The sequence below is a fragment of the Thunnus thynnus genome, chromosome 24 (assembly GCF_963924715.1).
Source record: "Thunnus thynnus chromosome 24, fThuThy2.1, whole genome shotgun sequence".
Taxonomy (NCBI): domain Eukaryota; kingdom Metazoa; phylum Chordata; class Actinopteri; order Scombriformes; family Scombridae; genus Thunnus; species Thunnus thynnus.
This window is the reverse complement of record NC_089540.1, coordinates 4256125-4279682: the sequence shown is the minus strand read 5'-3', so window position 1 is coordinate 4279682 and position 23558 is coordinate 4256125. Positions and strand designations below refer to the sequence as shown.

Below are 23558 nucleotides of genomic sequence, written 5' to 3'. Positions count from 1 at the left end.
GAAATACTCAATTAAAGTACAAGTACCTCCAGTGCAGTACTGGGTACAAGTACAAGTAAATGTACTTTATCACTTTCAAACACTGAAAAATGGTTTAAAAATATATTTATAGCTTTAAAGTGGTCGTGAAAACAAGAATTGTAGTTCTGTGTGCAAGCAGAATACACCAGGTTAGGTTTATTGGTTAATTAAATATCCAAGTCAAAATAGTAGGAAAATTGAATGACAATGATTGGAGCAAATAAAGAATATGAACTAAAGATGGTCTAAACTGAGAGAAAATAAAAAGAATAACATGTTTATAAAAGGATATTTGTTGAGCAAGAGGTTAAAGGTCAGCTAAATCACAAATGTTGTGATTTAGATGAACTAACCCTTTAATATCAGGGTCCTACAGCCACACATTGTGATACTGTAGATATGCATGACTGAGGAAGCCGCCCTTACAGGTACTGGTATTTCCCCAGCAGAGGTCAGTAGAGATCTTAACTTAGCACTGCAGTGACTGTGGTTTTACTGGAAAGCAGTGATGGCCATGATTCCTCCCTCCTGTCTTCCTTCTCTGTCAGAGGAAATGCTGCCTACCGCTGCTGTGATGGAGAGCAGCTGCGGGAGGCGGCAGAGTCGCCGCTTTAATAGGAAGCAAAGCTCAGCAGGGTGGATGCACACGTAAGCACACACATACACTGCTTGTATTCAAGGATCAGTCTTAAATTGTTACTTTTTAGTTCTTGGGAAGCATGAGATGAATTCGGAACAGCGCTGGCGCCGGCGCGGCACTGAAACAAAGTGTGAAGCAGGGATGGGAGGATGAGAGATTTTCCTCTTTAAAAACACTGCACACACTGTCAAGAAACAACCTGCACGGGCACATCCCTGCGTGTTGAACTCTCCATCAGAGTCCCACTGCTGGAAAAGGCTGACTGTGTGCCATTTCCCCGGCCAATCCCCAGACAGCTTCAGTCGAGTCCTGATAAATAGAGATTTTAATTCCTGCGGACAGGGCCTGTGACTGTCAGGATAGCCTGAGGCGGGCAGGGGAGACTCTCCTCACAGGCTGTGTCCGGGAAAAGACAGGCATCTCTCACCAGTGGCATCACAATGAGGCAGTGAAGTTCAGCTGTAGGACGAGACGCTGATGTTCCCTCGCTAGACTTTTCCCTCTACCCTTTTCCTAGATGTTCCTACACTGTAGCCTCCAGGCCAGAGTTATGGTGTTTACTCGAAAAAAAAATAAAATCCACACTTTTTGATAAGAGCTTAAAGCGAGAGACACATGGGCAGTTGCCGCGTCGCATTAGTCATGCAGTAAAAAAAAGGAGCAGGCGTGTGTGGAGGAAGAGGAGCGGACCTCTTGAGATGAGTAAGCACAGCCCTACACTCAATTTACTGCTTGATTTATGAGTTCATTTCCTGTGCAAAGTTCTCAGCGGGGGTGAGGTGGTATATCTTTCCCACTATAGGTAGCGGTGGCTCCACTTCCCAATCTCCCATGAGACCCACTCTCACCATTCTGGGCCTTAGTGGGACTATAAATAATAGCCAGTGTAGCAAGTACACGTTGAACGCAGAGAAGAGCGGATGCCTAAACATCTTTATTCATGAAGGAGGTTCTTATCTTCCCCTGCAGTAGGACGAGACGGATCCAGACCACTCTGCATACTGAAATGCTGTGTACAGTCATGCTTACTGTATTATCTTGTCTGTTCTCAGATAAGCATGGGAGCGTATATATGTTCCCAAGATCCTATGTTCCCCAGTTCAGTAATCTGTTAACACACATTAACTTTCTTATTATGTTCGGGTCAAATTTGACCCGTTTTTTTTTTTTTTTTATTGGAACAAGGCTTCAAAAACAGTAACAAAACATGTTAGGACAATTCTAGGGGCCTGTGACTTGCAGGGGCCCTAAAAAATTATGAGAACATTAGATACATACAAAACTAATAATAAAACTAATGGTGGGTGTAGTCAGTGAGTGGTGGAGATGAACCTGTTAGCTTAGTCCATGGTGCAAGAGGTGGAAAACTCTGTTTACATTTCGCTCCTCTTTTAGCCGACAGTTAATCGATACAGGCAAACTTTTAGCAAGCTGTTCATACTAAATCAGTTGTCCCTGATTTAGCTCCAGGCTCAGCAGCTCTGTCTCCTTATCCCCATCCCCCTACCAATAAACCAGCTAAACTCCCAGCTGAAGGTGAGCAGCATTGTGTTGAATAACATGTCAACTGGCATAATTGCAAGGGGGCCTGTGGGAATTCCTTTTTTGTATTTATTATGGAAAAAAAAAAGAAAAATGATTAAATCCTTTTCAATGATAAGAATTCAAACACTGTATTCACTTCCTGCATACTAATCATTACATGAAACACAAACAGCCCACAGTCTGTATTGGACGCTGGACAGTTTGAAGCGTTGGGTGATTCAGTCTGTATTTTAATTGAGGAGGTTAATGTATATTTACGTTATATTTATTTTAAATTATTCACTAATGTTAAGATAATTTTACATTCAAGAATTTTACCATAAAAATTACATTTAGCCTGTAAACAATGAGCTTATTCTTACAGAGGGCATCAGTCTTGCGTTAAATAGTGAATTCCATTGTATGCAGAATGTTGCATGTATGTTCATGTTTATTTTATTTAAGAAGGGACAACACACATTAATAAACATGAGCACTTGGGTCCATCATGTAAATGTGCCAGTTATAGCTCTACAGGCTGATTTTCATATGCAGTCCCTGGCAAGCTGATGGCATATACTATGTCTGCACAGTGATATTTCACAGCCCACTGTAAGAAAATATCATGCAGTAAATACTGGACTACAGGAAAGTTGCAAGCCTGCAAAGGTAGAGTTATTTAAAGCTTTAAATGGGTTGAATGGGCTCTGGAGGTGTGGTTACAGCAAGTGGTTAGGGTTGGGGTGGTGGGGCCCGATGTGATATCTTTTCATGTGGCCCAAAATCCCTGGTGGCACCCCTGCTGGAAATATATGACCTTGGGAACATAAAACCCTTTGTCATGTTCCCATTATGTGCCGTATAAATCTGGGGAAGATAGGACCCTGAGAACATAGGAATGATTCCATAGGCATCCTGAGATATTTTGAAGAACCAGATGATACAGAGGTGAAAGGAGGCCTGTTTCTGTGCGTGTGTGCACATGCAATTTATAAATCAGGGACAGATGCATTCAAATATAGTCGCTTTTATCTTTCAAAACAGTTTAAGGAGATGCAACTTCAGAGGAGGGGTGCAGAGTCAAAGGTTGCCTCCGCGACTTGGATCAGAAGAATAACTTTCTCAAAAGTGTTTTGAGCGCTTCTATAGGCATAGCAAAGGTCTGACAGGCTGGTGTTTGTTGATGCTGGCAGATGTGGGTGCGTGGCAGTGCCAGCCCCGCTCTCTTTTACACGCTGAGAATCCAGACAAATGGAAGTGTCAGCTCGCTCGCCACTGCTCGACCGAGTTGAAGCCAGGCGGCAATCTAGCCTACAACTGCCCGCTGGTTTTCATCTCATCTTTGTTGTCTATTTTCAACGAGGCAGCCGCAGGGGTCACAAGTGGTGAATCAGCCTTGTGGGAAGGAAAGATGAAAGAGCGCCGCGGCGGGGAGGGGAGAAAGAGAGAAGCATCCCACCGTTTCCTTTCATTGTCCCTTATGAATGTTGCTCAGGCCAGGTGAGGTAGCAGCACTAAAGAATTTTATATATAGCAGACAAATGACGAGGTTGGCACTGTTTTTTTTTTCTCTCATCCTCCCACTGAGCTAGGAGGCCCAGGCTCTATAGGGCAAAACAGCCGCAGCAGCAGCAGCAGCAGCAACAGCAGCAGCAGCAGCAGATCCTTTAGAGGAAACACAGGTAATGGAGATTGAATATATGGAGGGAGTAATGCATGATAAATGTGCTCATGGGTATAAAACTAAACTCAGAATTTATTGTAACACAGTAGGGAATCCTGCGTGTGTCTGCAGCATTACCTAACCCTGCACATTTCTTATTTATCTTCCAATTAATCAGTATTTGTAGCACATTTTTTAACACTTAAGGCCAGGATATTCTTGAAACGAACTGGGCCACGATTCCCAGAGGTATTTTAAGGCTAAGATATTACCTTCTTAAGAAATTATGGTGATGATTAACAGTTGCCTCCTACCCACTCATAGGAAGTTTAGAGCATCTTAAGAACCAACAGGAGAAACCACAAACATATTTTATACAAGTTTTGATTGTTTTTGTTCATTTTTTAGTCCATACTTTTTTCATGAACACTTTATTAAGTGATGTCTGATATGAAATGAGTGATGTTGTTTAAATTAGAAAATAAAATTAAACAAACACTTTCCTGATAGGATATTTTCAGGTTCTTTTCTTTGTATTTACTGTGCGTATGTTGTTTGCAACGCACTTACTGTAAATACAGCTGGTCTAATGGAGACATTATGACAGATGATGTGTATATTCATAAAACTTACAGGAAGCGTCACTATTTCATTTGAGCTTTAGAGTAACATCTGCCTCAGGCAGCGGGTGAATCAATCAAAGTTTACTTTATTGAACTGACTTCCACCCAGGAACATGAATTATAAAGACTGTAGACTGTTTATTGCACATTAAAGGGGACCTATTATCCTCATTTCCAGCTCTATATTTTTATTCTTAGACTCCACTAGAGTAGCTTTGCATGATTCACAGTTTAAAAAAAATCCTTATTTATCTTTTACTGGCTCTTTATGCAGCCCCTCAGTTCAGCCTCTGTCTGAAACAGGCTGTTTTTAAGGCCCCCCTCCAGATGAGCCCTCTCTGTTCTGATTGGTTAGCTTCTGGAAGCTGCGTCACAGCTGACTTCTGGCCGCTCAGGAGGCTACGTAAACAAACCATAAAATAAACTATAGTCGTAGGATTTCACTTCTTTTTCTCATTCTTTACTAGAAATGTCAACTTCTCAAATACATCCGTACATGTTTGAGCTGCAATCCAATATGAAATATAGGAGTGAACAATGCAAACATTGGGCATGTGCAATGATCTGACATCAACTCACCAGCAAGATAGAAAAAATTATTGCAAATGAAGCATGCAGAGGCGGTTGAAGCCCTGACTTTTGACTTGCAGGGAGCATTTCTACATACATTAACCTCAAGTTTTGGAACTTTGACCATGTTTTGCATAGATATCTGTATAACAGTATATAAATAACAGAAAACATCAAAAAGCATAATAGCTCCCCTTTAAGTTTCATTTTCACACTGAACAATTCCAAGTATACAGGAGTAGAGAGAGGGGTATACAATCAAATTGTGATCATGGCGGTTATGCGGTTTCTTTATTACCTCTGCCTCTTCTTATTTATTACCTTCTTATCTTAGCTATTTTTTTCCTTGTTTCCCCCACACATTCCTTAGTAACATTTAATATAAATTTAATATACATTAAACATGTTAATAACATACACAGCATAATCTGTGTTTCCTACCACTGTAATTGTTTTTACCTATTTTTTTATTAATTTTTTGGGGTCTATATCCTCAGGTATGTTTATCTTTAGCTTATATCTTATACTAGTTTCTGACCACTGCCAACTACCTGTGCAGGCGCGGCTTCAGCCAAGTGACATCACAATAAACACAAACGATGTTGGCAACAAGAGCATCTCACTTCTGGACTGATGAAGAAACAGTGTTTTGTCTTTCGGTGATGAAAGAATTAAATATACTTGGCAGTTTAGTGCTGATCTATTCAAGCTTGTAGTATTCAGGCTACAGGACGCTGGTTTCCCAACACGTACAGTGGAGCAAGTCAGGTCATGGTGGAAAATACTAAAGAAACATCACTATGTGGCCAAACATCAAAGAAACTAAAGAAGTCAAGGTTATCAGTTACAGAGCTGGTTTGTGTTGTAAGGTGCACTGCTTACTGCACAAATAGCATGCAGTAATCAGTAAACTGGGATAATAGTTTTTATCATGTATATGGGGATATGAATGTAAACACCATATCCCGAATATGATCAAAACTGGGATAAACCTCATAACCAGGACACTCAAGTCCATGTAAACGCACTCACTGACTCAGTGACTGGCCTTTTACCTCCTTAGCCTCACCTAACTGGAACGCACCATCTACGATGTTAATCATAGGGTGAGCTAGACTGATACCATGCTTTCAAAACATAAAGAACAACACTGACGTTGACCTGTTACTGCTGACAATCACAATTTCCTATGATGACACACACACACAGCTATGAGTGCACCAAATTATACAGAATGGCATTTACTACAGAACAGTTTTATCCTTCCTATGTCAACTTGACAGAGCCTAATGACTCACTGCTGGGTGCAGCTAATGATGCACACCTGTTGTCACTATCACTGATTAAGCAGACGATCTGCCCTACCATCACAACTCAAAAGGAACAGGACTGAAGCCCTTCAAAAAAATAACATTGTGAAACACAAAATACTCAACTGAAACATTTGTGCAAAAATGAATGATGAATTAACAGAAACATTGGACTTAAAACAAAAACACTGGTAATGTTGGGAATCAAGGCTTTAAAGGGGAAATGGGAGAGGAGCAACCTTTTTTGTGATATTTATACTATTATGTCAGATGTCTGTTAAACATGGTCAAAAGGTCCAAAACTTGAGGTGAATGTATGTAAAATGTTCCCTGCAAGTCAAAAGCCAGGGTTTCAGCCTGCTCTGAACACTTCGTTTGCCACCTTACCTCTTACTTCATCCTTGTGATGACATCAGATTGTTCATGTATCCCACATAAGAAGTGAAACCTGACTGCTACTATATTTATGTAGCCTCCCAAGCCACCAGAAGTCTGCAGAGGGGAAGCTTCTGGAAGCTGGCCAATCAGAGCAGAGTGGTGGTGGGCCAGGGTGGCCTTAAAGGACCTAAGACGACCTGTGTCAGACAGAGGCTGAACTGAGGGGCTGCATAAAGAGCCAGTAAAAGATAAATAAGGAGTTTTTTGAATTGTAAATCATGCAAAGATATAGTAGAGTCTCAGCATATAAATATAGACCTGGAAACGTGCATGGTATGTCCACTTTAACATTACTTCTGCATTACATTACATGTTTTACTTGCTCTTTTTCTAGGTGGACTTTCCCACCTTGTGTTCAAATTTGCCTGTATGTAAATAAACACAAGAACAGCACTGTTGAAGCTGCTATGAATAGGAACCCAACAAGGAGAAATCTAATTTCTCTCTAACACTTGTTCAGGCGCAGCTCCAGGCAGGTAATATTGCACCTCGTTATTATTACATTAGCATTCAAAGTAGTCATAATTTCTACACCTTTGCTTTCCTCATTTTACACCTGGAGGTTCTAATTATGTTCTCCTCTTTAGTATAAAGTTACAGGACAATTAGTGTGCTGCTTGTGCTTAAATATACCTGCGCTACAGGTTAGGGTGTGTTAATTGGAGTTATATTGACTATAATGTTGATACCAACCGTCCACATGACTTGTGCTTTATAAATGTAGTCTAGCAAATTTTGTTAGGACCATGAGTAAAAGTCATTGCCGTCCTTTGGGTAGCCCTATTAGAGACTAAATGTTAGTTTTGACAGTTTGAACAAATGAGGGAGAGAGCAGGAAAGAGGAGAGAAGATAACTGTCGCTCTCTTTGAGCTATGGCAGACATCCAGTATGGGCCTTCTTTGTATTCAGAAAGCACCTCGTTTTTGTGTCAGTGCGGGACAAGAGAAGCACTTAATGTGACATTTAGAGATGCTTAGAGATTCTCTCTGGAGGCCAGAGGGAGGGAGAAAAGAACCAATGATGTTATCGCAGACATGTGTTTTAAATGCCAGGAGGGGTGCTTTGCCAGAGAGCTTTGGCCACTAAGATAAGAGAATAACCCGGCCTCTGGTCTTGCACCTCTTGCACCGGTTCTGGGGCTCACGCTAAGCTTTGTCTGAAATGGTTTCATCTCTTTTCTATCAGATATGATCTTTTAAGGCTTAGAGAACAATCTTCTTAGATTGTACATTAGGGCTGCTGTTATCCTTAGAAGAAATCCACACATGCAGGGTGCATTTTAAATAGTCGGCCACAGGATAGAACACACTAAGCTTTACGAGTGGGCGACACAAGCTTTCTGGGATTCTGAATCTTAACCAGATGGTCATAATACAAATCTTAACTGTGAATCACAGCCATTTTTAAAAGACTATCTGTCCCCTGAATAATTTCGAAAATCCTCTTTCAATTAATACCAGACTAAATATCTCTTATTGATGTGGGTTTATCCTGAAGGGACCTCCACAACAGGACAGCATGAATATTTAACAGGTAAGGAAAGGTCAGTCTTCTGGTATGGCTATTGAGATTGAACTAATCAATCATCATTTCTGTGTGAAATGTGTTCCAATTAAAGGAAACCTTGTGTATGCTGCCGGGCCACAAGACAGATTTTTCTTCACAGAGATGCTATCAAAATAGTTTTTTTTAAACAAACAAATCCATGTAAATCCTTCAAATGAGTATGTGAATATTTTTGCAATTCTAATGGGCTCCCTTCATCTATCTCACAAATGTACCTTTCCTCACCCAGTCTACAGTATGTAAGCATTTGTACTTGTGCACGAAATTCCTCAGCGTCTGATGCAAGGTCTAGCGACTCCGCCATACTCTCCAATAAATCAGGCAGGGAGTTAGATGTATGAAGATAGAGCTGCATAGTGATGAAGCTGCAGCACAGGAACAGAGTTTAGGAAACAAGGTTTGCTATTCATCACAAGACATCCTACCCATACATCCGCTGCTCCGCAGAACTTCCACGGACTCATTTTTCCATTCGTCTCTGATATGGTGACTTGTTCCCGCAGGCTGGAGGTTTATGCTTCATCACAGCCTCAGACGCCTTGTTGAGCAGTTTCCTTAGAAATGGCACCTAATGTAGGAGGAGATCACAACAGACGCATCACAATGTTAATACTGTCAGTGGTGACAGCTGGATATTGTGAGAAGCAGAATTGGGTTTACTGGTAAGAGGTGTCTGATTCTGTTTGATCTGTGGTAAAACCACCTCTTGTCTTGGGAACACATTTTCTTTTTTGATTCATTCTCAACAGTATTTTCCATCATCTTGAACCACTGCAATTTGTCAAATGTTCCCTTGCAGACCCCTTTTCTCACTTCGCCGCGTGCTTATATTCTATGTGTGTTTACTCAAGGAGGAATAATCCATTTGTACATTTCTCGCCATCTCAGGGCTCCTTGAATATTTAAGGCTTTGATGTTTGGTTGTCTAATGCAGTTACCTAAGCAGCTTGCCATAACCAGCCTCTCGGAGATTCTCTCTGCACGCTTCTCCTATTTTCTGCAATGTGTCTGGATTGCGACAATAAAGTATCCTTTTGAAGCCTCTCCTTGCTGCCTCTCGGGAAGGTGTTTCTGTAGATAATGACTTATTTCAATTCACACCTCACCCTAAGACTGCTGCACAAATCTTTCTTTTTTTTCCTTACTTGCTAAAGTACCTGCAAATGTTCATGTGCAAATCATGACCCGCTGGCATGAGCACACGTGGCACAATTTGGCCAGACACTAATTATTCCATCTCCATGGCTAATACAACAAAGAGGCCCAGCTGCCAGGTAGCTGGCATAGATGCAATTTGGGAAAATGGAAGCATAAACAAAGCCGAAGACCGGGACACTTTCCAGGATACGTGTGCCTGGAATGTGTGATGACCGAATTCATGCAGCATGCAGTCTTAAGCAATGTTGCTGTAAATTGGCTGTAAAATAGTGAACTGTTGACTGCCAGAGTTATTTGGCATGTGGCCCAGATAGTCCCTGACTCAGCTCAAAGGCATGGTTAACCTGGCACAGACACACACCGGCTAGATGGACCATTAACTGCCATAATCAGAAGAAACCTCACCAGAATGAACTGATGTGCTTGTGTCTGCATGCACTGTTGATCATTATTATTATTATTTTTTATTAATAAGGACATTAAAACTTATAGAAGCTAGTGTGTTTTCATGTGAGTATAATGTGTCTTATGTTGTAACACACTGGATGTATATTGACAGTTTGACCTGTTGAGGGGAAACAACCTACCACAACTAAATCAATTGTGTCAATATGCTTTTCATTCAGGTGTTAGCCCACACCAGAAGTTAATACATTTGATTTAAAGGGGGACATATCATGCACATTTTACAGGTCTATATTTAAAATCTGGGGCTCTTCTGGAATATCTTTGCATGATTTACAGTTAAAAAAAAGTCCTTATTTAACTCATACTGACTCTTGAGACAGCCCCTCAGTTCAGCTTCTGTCTGAAAGAGTCGTTTTAGCTCCTGTCTCTTTAAGGTCCCCCTCCTGATGAGCCTGCTCTCTTCTGATTGGCCAGCTCTTGGAAGCTAAGTTAAGTTAAGGAGTTAAGGAGACAAGTAGAAAAAATTGTTGCAAATGAAACATTTAGTGCAAGTTGAAGCCCTGGTTTTTGACTTGCAGCGAGCATTTCTACATGCGGTTATCTCAAGTTTTGGAACTTTGACCATGTTTAGCATAGATATCTGACATCATAACAATATATAAATATCACAAAAAGCCTAATATGGCCCCATTAAAGGTAATGGACATTGTTATAAAGGCAAGGGTTAGATGAGAAGATTGATATCACTCTCACATTTGTGCACTAAATATGATGCTCGAGCAAGTGGTTAGCTTAAATAGCATAAAGAGTAGAAGCATGGGGAAACAGATAGCTCCTTAAAACTACAAATCAACATGTTGACATGTAGTTTATGTACAGATTAAACAAACAAGATATAACATGTTAATTAGTTAGCCTTGCAATACCGGTCAATCAGAGATCACCACCTACCGAAACCTGGGGATTTCTAAATGCATGGCAGTTGCCTGAACGGTGGCGAGAACAGCCGCTAACAAACCTACGCCCCCTTTACATTTTGTCAAGGACACGCCTTACAGGAAATGATGCTCTTCCCCCATTCTCCCCATTCTCCTCCATCATGAAATGCATGTTACTGCCCCAATATGAGGGCCACCCTAAAGAATTTGGATTGGTTCTGCAATGCAGGGTTTTTTTCAAACTCTCTTATTGTTTCCACCCAGTTTGAACAACAAAACCTAGGAGATTGTCCTGAGTCTCTATGAGCAAAGCATTTAGAGATTGACCTGTGAGTCTAGTTAATTAGTGAGCTTTAGAAGTGCTGGTTGGCTAATTTTTTTAACCTTTGAACAGAGCCAGGCTAGCTGCTTTCTTTATGCTAAGGAGCTAACTGCCCGCTGGCTTTAGCCTCCTATTTAGTGTACAGTCATGAGAGCAGTATAAATCTTCTCATGTAACCCTCAGCAGAAAAGCAAGTAAGCATATTTCCTGAAATGCCAAACTATTCCCCCTCTAGGTTACAAGCACTTTCTACATTAATTATGCCTGTTAAGATGCAATCAAAATTTTGGATAGTAAGCTGATTTGATTGCACCTAATTGCAGCTAAATATGTTAAGTTTTGATCCTCTCATTAAATTTGCTAATATTAAACTCACCCTTGAATGACTGCATAAACCAGGCTCCTAAGATGCACCATGTCACTACATGGTGAAATCTCTCTGGACTTCTAGTTCACATTCACTATGGGGAGTGGTAAGGTGCCATTTAAAATCACCTCTGAATTAGTCAATAAATGGAATGGCTGATCAACAGAAAAATAATTATCAAGTGATTAATTGTTCAGGTCATTTATAAAAACTGCCAAACATTTGTTCATTCCAGCTTCACCAATGTAGGCGATTAAATTTATGTCATAATAATTGAACAAAATCTCTCAAGAATCACATCAAAAAATGAAATTGAAAGCCAAAAAAAAGACCTCAAAGGCAGAACTTGCAATAAAACTATACAAGAGCGCTACAGTGATAAAAAAAAAAATTCTCCACTTTTTCTTCACTGAATAGGATTTCTCCTTTGTTGTCACTCTTTTCAGTTTTGCTGCTTACTTTTTCAGTTTCAGTTCTGACACAAAGCCCTCATATGAGTGGGTGTTACAGCGCTGTGTCCGCAACGGCCAATTACTTTTAGAGGGACAGCTCAATGGTTCAGAAGTGGAACAAGTGGTACGACTTAACTTATTTTCCCTTGTCATCTTGTTCTGTTTCTCTCAACTGTCCCTCCTATACAAACAATAGAAGGTAAGAGTCTTCTTACTTTTTCTTAGGTTATTATTAGTAATAATAAATAGCCATATAGATACATTAGCCGCTGAATATATATGAATTTAAAGAATGCTACGTAATAACGGTACATTTGTTTTAGCCTTAATCGGATGCAAGCTAAAGCTAATGTACTATTTAGCCAATGTTGCAGGACAGCATGGGATCATACTTTGGATGACCACACAGCACCTGGCTAAATAAATGACTATAATTGATTATCAAAATAGTTAGTTTTATATTGATTGACTAATCAATTAATTGCTTCCTCTCTAGATTGGAGACTATACTTTTTTTTTTTTTTACCAGAAAGCTGAGTTGTAAAATTAAGTAGTAGAGTTTGAAAGATGTGGGCATTTACCAGACAGGAAGGGTATGACTAAAGACACCATCAAGTTGCATGCTGGGAAATGTAGGGTCCAGGATAGTTCGGCTTCTGCTGCTTTGATTTTGACCGTTCTTTTTTTAATCTGCCTCTCACAAGTCCCCTAACATTATCAGAGTGCAATACTGTTGTGTGGTGTGTGTACACAATAAATTATATTAAACTAACACATGTCTCCTATTTCAGTCTTTCACACCAATGAAATGATACCTTTGATGGATTTACGGCATAAAAATATGCACATACAACAAGGGGGTTAATACTACATGTTCTGCTCAGAGTCAGAATACTGACTCTAGGTAATATTTCAGAGTAAAAAACAGTGGCTTTAATAAGTCACATTTAAACAAGTATACAAACACATTTTTCTTTTCTAACGAAGGCATCATACTGCAGTCACAGGATCGGAGCTTTTAAGATGAAAAAGTATTTTGACACAATTAAGTTCAAAGAGAAAAACACCATTAACAGACATCTACAGAACACATTGACCTAATTAAACTTTTTGATCCAGTATTACATGACTGTTTGGTAGATATGCCAGTTGTTGGAGAGGTACTATATATGTTAACAAAGGCTGGAAGAGGCAATGAAGTAAAAAGCTTTGGTGGCTGTCACGTACTCCATATGATATTTTTTTTCTAATTTTTTCCTTGATCACAGCTCGAGTTCACACACATCAATAATCACATTTTACTTCAGGGACTTGCTTTGAACACGTCATATCGCTCAGCATGAGAAAGTTGTGTGAACTGTTTTTCTGAGAAGGAAGGAATGTTAATTAGAAGATATTTACTGGTAAAGTTTAGACAATTCTTCTCCTTAATGTCTTGTTAATTCCCTTTATTCTAAATCTGAATAGTTTCCTGTTTGTTCCCTCATTCGCCCCTTTTGAATCTAAAGTGGTACATTTATTCTGTCCTTGGGACTGTCAGCATTACAGCCCGGAGCAAGTACAATGTTTATCTTTCAATGAATCTCAAATTGAGAAAGTAGAGCAAAAAGGTGTTTTTTAAATTTTATGTATTTTACTTTAAAATGTGTCAGGGCCAAGCACTTCAAGTTTGAAGACTAATTCTACTAAATAAAAGCCATTATATGTCCACTTATTTTATTTTTTGTGACTATAACGTTATTTCAGGCATCACTAGCCGCTAACAAACCACTACTGCTGCTGCTGCATCTAGTAATAATATTTGTTACAAGGTAAACTCTTATCTAAAGACCCTAATGGTGTTATCAGTGTAGATTTTGATAGGACTGGAGCAATGGGAGTGTGAAGTTAACCTGAGGTTTGACATCCATTGCACCATAATCTGTAAGAAAAGTGTAAAATTGGTTTTATCTGCAGCTGGAGGACACTGCAAGTACAAATACAGCAACGCTGCAATTTGACACAAGGGTGGGAATTTATAACCAATTACTCAGACATTTTCTCCAGTCATTAATTAGGCATGAATGTTAGGAGAAACCAGGAGACAACATAAAGAAAGAAGCACCCTCAAAAGTAAAATCAAAGACTCATACATGTGGTGTGTCTGGCAGAGAAATTGCACGGAAGTGTCTAAACGAATCAGTGGAGCCAGAAAGAGTTGACCTTAATATTGGGGTGCATACTACAATAAAGCTTGACGAGTGAAATTACAGTAATTTCCCTCTGACATTCATTCAGCGGTTCGAATCAACTTCTGCAGGAAGAGACATGCAGGCCCTATTTTGAGGAGACGATAAACATCCATCAGTGCTGACGGTAAAGACAGGAAGGCTGATTAGGCCACGGCAGGACACATCACCATCAACCATGTCCCCAAAGCTTCAATTACCTGCTAGAAAATGCAGATTGTATCGCAGGCCTCCTCTACACTGTCCTCGCAGCGTAGTGGATAGTAGACCAATCTGGGTTATTCTCTGTCTAGCTGCCAAGGTACACAGCATGGGCCAACAGCTTCCTTTTCATGCGGGACCAAGTGGAGAGAGTGTCCCTTTTGATTAAGCGTTTTGGATGAGGCTGTGGTGGGAGCCCGGCACAGATTGGCATGGTGCCGTCGCCGCGCTGCAGGTCTGAGGGCCTGCTGGTGGATCCCTGTGGTGGAGAGTTCACACATCCTCAGTCACTCGCACTGCATGCAGCTGAGGCAAATAGCCACGATGCACTAAAACCAAAGATGCTGTATTGTATCTAATAATATGATTTACAATCAAAATATGTAAATGAAGAAAGTAAATTAATGACAGCAGTTTAGAGCACATGAGTGCTGCCTGCCAGGATGTTACTTTCTAATGTGCAAAATTATTAGATGAAGGTCATTAAAAAGTACACAGCTTCTCTGTGAAGCATGCTCTAATATACTCGCAGAGAGAAAATTGCTGGATACCTGACAATAAGTTCTAACAGAATTTCTTTTTACAAGGGTAATCCACCTCTCTAACAATTATTGGATGGATTGCCAGGAAATTTGGTACAAACATTGATGTCTCCTTAAGCATGAATTGTAATAACTAAAATTTTAATTTGTCTAATACTTTGTTTTATGATCAAATATCTGCAAAACTAAAAACATTTGCATCAGACTCAGGTGTACTTGGGTGTGTATGCTACGTTCATGTCATATTGTTTAGGCCATAATTACAAGCAACCAATTCCAAAAAAATATTCATTAGTGTCCTGGTCATAATTCCGAGTTGGAGATATTGGGAATTTCTGACAGCGATGAGATTTCCCACCAATGCCCATAGAGCATGCTCACTAGGGGACTTCCACTAGCTGAGACAGCTAACTTCTGGTTTAGCCCTCCTCCTAACTTGAATGGGGATAAAACAATTAAATCATGTAACTTTTAGACTCTTGAAATGTGATCGGACGGAATGGATCAAATTTCTTATAGTTTAAGGAATCATTTCACAGGGGTTGTTATGCTCAAAAAAATGTATCCACTGTTATACAGCTGCTCATTTTGCCATGATTGTGTGTGAGAAAAAATATTTTTTGGGCCTGTGTCAGACCTGGAAGTTGTAATTCCATGGTTTGGCCATGATGACAAATTGGCTTCAAAGCAAGCACTGTCCTGGAGGCTTAGTTACATCTGTGTAAAATCCAGTATAATTACTAATACAACTGATTCAGCTAATTTAAAAACGAGCATTTCACTGTTTGCTTGTATCTAGTTTCACTTGTTTAAGAAATGTTCTAAATATATAAGGCAGCAAAATAGCTAATTTTGGCTATTTGAATGGTGTGACTGCAAGGCTAGTAGTTTCGGTAACACTCCTAAGTTGGAATAACAGGAGAGACATTGTGTCAGTTCAGCATTAGAGCACATGTTAACATGCTAATACGCTAACCTAAAATGGTAAACATGGTTAACATTACCCACTAATGTCTCTTTAAAGTCATATCAGATCAAATCAGAGTTATTGTAATTATGAATTTAACATGGGGCTCTTTCCCATCTCTACCATGCATCCCACATGATGTGAACGCAGCATAAACACTAGCATGTTAGCATTATCATTGTAAGCATGTTAGCATGCTAACGTTTGCATTTCACTCAAACCACCGCTGTATTGAAGCACAACATCAGAGAGGAGCTAGCGCGCCGTAGACTCTTAGTTTAATGATTTTCTTCCTATTTAATGTATAAAAACCTTAAAGTTTTCAAATATCCACAGAGTTAAGCATTTATCTGCTGCTTCCACATGTTAATGCCACCATGAATTGACATACTCACTTTTTTTCAGTATTTCCAGCACAGTTACAGGATATAAAAGGACCTAATTTCTGCCAACAGTGCAGAGCAAATGAGTACTGACAGCCAAGATGTTACTTTTTAATGTGCCAAACATTAGATGAAGGTCAATACAAGATGCACAGCTTTTCGACCAAAGATAAGGAACACGGAAGCCCAGCAAAACACAAAGCTGGAGAAAAAAGCAGGGACAGACTCTCGGAATCGTTACCGCTTTAAACCCGTGGAGCACCAAGTCAGATCTGATCTGAAGGAGGAGAATGCTGCTCTAAGACTAAATCTAGAGGAGTCCCAATTCCATGAGCATCTGTCTTATTGTAGATATGTAGCTGCTGAGAGAAAGGTCTTTGATTTGAAGATCCAGCTGAAGGACCTTCGCAGTAAAAGCTCCAACTCTGCTGCAGAAGCCAATAAAACAATTGAAGAGCTCAAACACCAGCTGGAGCAGGCTTGCAGCAAGGACACCAAGCCTTTTATAGAGGAGATCCACAAGGTCAAACTTCAGCTGAGCGGATCGCTTCTTTTAGCAGGCAGGTTTGGCAGGACCTGAGAGAATGCCTCAATTTTGAAAAGAGGCAAAAAAGAAGTCGCAGCAGCAAAACATGACCTCTGCTGCACAGTGGTTTGAGGAGCCACCAGCCTGGAGCGAGACTTCCCAGACAGACCTGTAAGACCTGGAAGAAGTGGAGATGGCAGGAAGAGTGCAGAGGAGCTCCAGAAGGCCCTGGAAGAGCAGGCTGCACAGTACAGAGCAGTCCAACAGGCTCTCCACTGTGAAATTGAAGATCTCAGAGCTAAACGCTGCACAAATGTGGCCCGTCACATGAAAAATGATGCTATGGAACTTGAGACACAAACTCTCAAAATCTCCTACACAGAACAGCAAAGAGAAAACGAAAAGCTTGTGGCCGCACTTAAAAAGGCAGAGGACTACTTCCTCCTCAACAGACTATGCAAGAAAAGGAGGACGAGTGGGCTCAGACAGAAGCCAACCTGGAAATCAGGATGGAAGATCTTGAGTCCAGGATGATCGCAATGTTGGACAAAAAGCCCAAGAAGAAGAGCTGGCTGGTCAGGTTATTTGGCAGCAGGAGCAGGACAGCAGAACCTGTCTCTTGATTATAAAACAGACCCTTTTCACCGCAGACACTTGAGATACAAACTATCAAAATCTCCTACACAGAACAGCAAAGAGAAAATAAAAAGCTTGTGGTCGCACTTAAAATCTTTTATAGAGGAGATCCATAAGCTCAAACTTGATCTGTGCGATTCCTTTCGCAGTCAGATTTGGCAGGACCTAAAAGAATGGCAGGAGATGGCAGGCAGAGTTTAGAGGAGCTCCAGAAGGACCAGGAAGAGCAGGCTGCTCAGTATAGAGCAGTCAAACAGGCTCTCCGCCTTGAACTGGAAGATGTCAGAGCTGAACGCTGCAAAATGGAAAATGCTGCCACGGAATTTGAGACATCCTCTATAAAAATCTACACAGACGAGATAGAGCGGCAACAAAAAGAAAACCAAAATCTTGTGGCTGCATTGAAGAAGGCAGAGGAAGAGAAGGCCTCTCTTCAAAAAGCGCTGCAGGAAAAGGAGGATGAGTGGGCTCGGAGAGAGACCAACCTGGTTATCAGGATGGAGAATCTCCAGCTCAGGATGATGGCCTTAAACACAAAACCCAAGAAGAAGAAGAAGAGCTGGCTGGCCAGATTATTTGGCAGCAGGATATAGACAGCAGAAAGAAATACATCAAGAGTAATCATAATACTAAATTAATGCTAAAACAATGCTAAAATAATCATCATCATCATCGCCATCATCACCACCACCACCATCATCATATTAATCATCTATTGACTTGATTCTGCATATTAAGGAAAAAAATACATCAAGAATAATCATAATACTAAAGTTATACTAAGATAATAAGAATCATCATCATCACCACTATCGCCATTATCATAATCATAATAAAACATTAAATAATTAATTAATTAATTAGTTTCAGTGTTTCAGTTGTGTAGAAAATGACAAGTTGCACCTGAGTTGTGTATTTCTCATGTTTATGCTCTTTCTGTATAGATGTGACAAAAATAAATTCAAATATTTTATTGAATTTTTCATTTATTTCTTTTTTTTTGATCCAAACACTATTTTTCTTCTTTCTGACAATGTTTCCAGAGATATGAGAAACAAAACGGGAGACATTTATTTCATCTCTATATATCTATTGGTACTTTACTTTTTAAATTTGATATTACATTGTTTTAGTAGTTACTGTAGTTGTGAGTTATTTTCCAGAATAAGATTTCACACATAGAGAAAGAATATATTATCAGACATAAGGTGGGCATGTTAATGCTATTTACAACAAAATAGTTGCCTGTTTATGTTGTGTATGTTGATATAATACCTCTGGTTGCCAGTCAGCACAACAAACAAACAAGTAAACAGCAAACCATCAGAGACAGAAGGTGGTCAGAACACATACATGAAAATTAGACAGGAAACTGCAGCAACACCTGCAGTTTGTTCTAAATATGTTCTAAATATACAAGGCAATGTTCTAAATATATAGGCAGCAAAAGTAGCAAATTTTGGCTATTGAATGGTGTGACTGCAAGAGTAGTAATTTGGGTAACACTCCCAAGTTGGAATAACAGGAGAGACATTGTGTCAGTTCAGCATTAGAGCGCGTTAGCATGCTAACATGCTAAACTAAAATGGCAAACATGGTTAACATTACCCGCTAATGTCACATCACAGTCATATCAGAGTTATCGTAATTACGAGTCTACATCATTTTTTATTGAAAGAACATCATCAAACGGTTACAACTACGTGGTTTTATGATACCACACCATAGCAATGATGGAAAGGCTGCCAGAATCTCTGTAATAGGCAGGCCCACACAGAATCTGTGCTCACAGAATTCTGATGACACCTCCGTAGAATTTCCACCAATAGAGATGCTGCTTGTAAAAGTCACTTGCACATATGTGGGACAGATGTGTGTTATTTTTCCGTTAGCATACATTTTCCCAATTTTAATCCTGTGTCCCTGTGTTAATTGTTCATTTATCTCGTCATATGCCAAATACATGTCATAAAATCAGTACCAGAGAATTTTTTCATCAAAATCCCAGTAATTTCTCTTCCTGTAAAACAGTCTCAAATGTTTGCTCATCCTGCATTCAAAGAGGTGTTTAACAAAGTTCACCAAATCAAATGTGACTTTGGGCGAGTAGCTAGCCTATAAAACCGCACTTCACCATTCGTGGATCGTAGTAGCTAACAGAGAAATATCGAGAGAGATAGGAAGATAGGAAATGTGTGTTTGGATAGCAGTGGGCAAAAACTTTGTTTATATTTCCAAAACAATGTGGCTGAGGTCTAATTCATTCATCTCTCCCTTGTCCTCCTGATTTAACAACAGATGAGGAGGTGTGTGTGGAACCAACAGTCCTCTGTAGCCCTGTTTTTAAATTCAATTCTATTCAATTCAATACAAAGGGCCTTCTTAGCATGAAAGTTCAAGAACAATATTGCTAACACATCAAAGCACAACTTGTCCCAATATTTCGACATTTCACAATAACAGTAATATTAACATTAACACATTAACTTTGATATATATACATTTTATATATATAGTATTCTATGCATGTATGTGTGTGTGCACACGATGAGGGGTTTAGGTTTAAACTGTAATGGAGTATTAAACTTGCAATGGACTATTTTTACATTGCTGTATCGGTACTTTTACTTAAGTTAAGATCCGAATTAGGGGTGTGCTGGAATACAAATACGTTTTTCGGCACAAAGTGTTTTTTTTATGAATATTTGCTTCATACAAATATTTCAAACATTATTTTCAGGAAAAAAAACAAACAAAACATGTCGAATACCAGCATGCAGGTCGGCTATATCGTTATCTCAGTGTCTCTCCTCCAAATACAAATACTGGGCTCATCCCTAATCTGAAAACTTCTTCCATAACTTTTCCATTGTGTGTACAGTGTCTATTTCCCCTGGTAACAGCACTGGTTGTGATGGTGATGGCGGGAAAGGGAGGACGAATCAGATTACACTTCTCCGATAGCAAAACTCTGATTCGCTCTTTTGCTCAGTGCTTTGTGAGGATTTGACTTTGAGACCTGTGTGTGTGTGTGTGTGTCTATTTGTTTGCGTGTGGCTGTGTTCGAAATCGCATGCTAACGTACTATTCATGACATACTACCATGAATACCAAGTACGACATCAAATTGAGTATGTAGTGCATTCGAACTGTATGTGGATTTTGTGTATGCGAGAAATACCCAGATGTATACTACATTAGCAAGAATTTCTGAGTATGCGGCGTGAGCTTACTGGACATACTCAACTGCCCCACAATGCATTGTGTCTCTTCAGACTGCGCAATGGAGGAGATGAGCCAGGCTAAAAGCTGGTGTAATTTTCGCTGTCGGACTGTTAATATGTCACTTTATTAAGTTGTAATATTTTTTCAGGCGAGAAAGCAACCATTTAGATTCACAATATGTGGTCAATTTATCAAAATAACACCTGGTTGTAAATCTGCTGCGTTTTCGGAGATATGAGGAGCCGGCTATGAGCTGCTAGCTGGGACCAACCAGTCATCTCAGCTGCTAGCAGCCCAACTCCAATGTGAGAAAAAAGACTTTTTCCCATAGACTTACATTGTGAAAGAGACGTCCGTAAATCAGCGAATACATTTTTTTGAGCATCACAACCCCCACAAAATGACTCGTCTCACTATCAGAGTTTGATCCGTTCAGTTCGAACAGAAACTGGAATAAAAATCCAAACTGTTATGTAGCTTAGTAAAATAAAACGAAACTTAATATAGACTAATCTGTTCATTTTATGAATTTATATTTATTGAAATGTGGTGACAATCTGTAGAGCCGCAGAGGCAGCGCTGTTCTGTCCAGTAAAAACACGAAGCTTTACATTCAAACTAATGTGGCAGCTGCAATTTTTAGATTTCATTTGTTAGACTGACATTTATCTTCCAAAAGGAATTATATCATATATCAAAATGCTGCTGAGACATTAGAGCCAGCGGTAAATCACCAAAGAGCTGCACAGATCAGTTCATTGGATCGGCAAGTCCCAGCCAGCGGCTCCCATAGGTGGCTCCTCACGTCTCCGAAACCGTTGGAGAAAATTTCCTAACAGGCGTTATTTGGATAAACTGACCACACATTGTTAATCTACATGGTTACTTTCTCGCCTGAAAAAATATTAAAAATTAATAAAATGACATATTAGCAGTGCTACCACAAAAATTACAACAGCTTTTAGCTTGCTTTAAAATCTCTGCTATTGCTGCCGGTTGGTGCGAAATGCATTCTGGGATACTTGGCTGCATACTTCAGTGTGAACCAAGCCCCCAGGAACAGCGCCGGGCTGTGAAGCCAATTTGACATAGCGGCCAAACCATGTCATTACAACGTCACGTGACGCTATTGGGCCCAAAAAGACTTGTTCCCATAGACTTACATTGTGAAAGAGACGTCCGTAAATCAGCGAATACACTTTTTTGACCATCACAACCCCCACAAAATGACTCGTCTCACTATCAGAATTTGATCCGTTCAGTTCGATCACATTTCGAAAGCCTAAAAGAGCTGCACAATTGAATTGTTTTATCCACATTCGAGTTAGCCGGAGGGCTAACCCGGAAGTAGCTGGCTTGGCTGGCGAAAGTCTCTAGTGCGCGTGCTCTAGGGGCCCAATGATTCCGGAAGATCCGGGTAGTTTTATATACGGAAGTCGAACTTTTTTGGCTTCATGTGCCACTGAGCAACTTTCATAGGAATGAACGGGCCCCACCTTCGATGCTGTATCCAGTTCTCTTTATACATCCATGGTGTAAACTGTCTGCTAGTAAAAGCATACTTAATCATTCATTTAGTAGACAGTATGCAGTACATACTCTTTGAGTATGTAGTAGGCAGTATGTTAGTATGTTTTCGAACACACCCTGTATGTGTCTAAGTGTCTAAACTTTGCCCACTTTTTTAGCAGTCCAATCAAATGCAAAGGATTTGATTTAAAACCCTCTTGTTACTGTACACCACCCAAATATTCCATTTCCCTGCGACTGTAAGATCAAACTGTGGATAAAAAGTTACCAGAAAAAGTAATGGACAAGTCTCTTTGTCTCGCTATCCCTGCATGTGTGTGTGCGTGTGTGTCCGGAACAGAAAAGGAATCTCACTAGCCAATTGCTATTGGCGGATTACGTTTCCACCCGGTAACAGTCTAGAATTGGCCAATCACAGTCAGCTTTGTCAATTTCATGCCCTCCCCCTGTTACCACAGCAGCCAATGACTCAGCAGTTACCGGGTGGAAATGGAATCCGTTAATAGCGATTGGCTAGCGAGACTCCTCCCGGTAACAGCACTAGTTGTGATGGTGATGGCGGGAAAGGGAGAACAAATAAGTTTAGACTTCTCCGAAAGCAGAATTCTGATTCGCTGTGTGTCTACGCTGGTTATCTTCAATGTAATGTATATTTACAATAAAACGACTTATGATATAAAACACAACCCTGCCTCTTTTCATTTTCATTAAAAAAAATATGAATATGTATATATTTTGTGTTACACGATCTGTAGCCTACGTATAAAAAGCCAGTGGCGGGAAAAAGTTTGTTGGAGTTGTTGGTGGTGAATTTACAAACAGAGAAAGTAGGAAGTGAGAGAGTAGACTTAGGACATCGGAAAATTTGAAAACTCATATCGAAATGGATCAGAGGCTGTTTGCCATTCTCATCGGTACGCTCTACAAAGAAGCGGAAGAGGAGGCTGCCCAACTGAGGAGGTAAATCCGTCAGAGGAGAGCCAGGATGCGACGGAGGATGGAGAGGAGACGTGCCATTTTAGCATGTCTCTATAACTTTGTACGTTTGTCTAACATTATGCTTTTCTGTTAAGCAGTCTACTCATTTCTATGTAGATTTGACAGTTCACTTGGTACACCTAGATAAAAACTAATGTAGTTTAATATTGTCTCAGGTCTTCATTAGATAGGTATTGACTTTTTTTTTTTTTTTTGGTCAGCTGTAATTTGTGGTGCTGTTGAACTGTACTGTACTGTATTAGCCTACATTCCACATACATACCTGCTGTTTGTCTTTTTGGTACTCAAACATCAAGAGGTTGATACTCAGTCTGACAGCC

General features: G+C 40.0%; 1 protein-coding gene across 6 annotated transcripts in view; it reads right to left on the bottom strand.

Annotated features, from left to right (window-relative positions):
* dzip1 (DAZ interacting zinc finger protein 1) overlaps positions 1-16985 on the bottom strand; it is a 30469-nt gene extending 13484 nt beyond the window's left edge. For 4 of the 6 annotated variants that reach the window (XM_067583532.1, XM_067583538.1, XM_067583531.1 and 1 more), the window contains exons 1-2: positions 10292-10415; positions 8782-8924 (exon numbers count right to left, since the gene is read on the bottom strand). The gene's annotated coding sequence lies outside the window, so the exon portion shown is untranslated. Of the gene's footprint in view, positions 1-8781; positions 8925-10291; positions 10417-14429; positions 14690-16334 lie in introns of those variants that run through there. The other 2 variants (XM_067583534.1, XM_067583536.1) reach the window with 2 other exon arrangements.
* Between the last annotated feature and the right edge of the window lie 6573 nt (positions 16986-23558).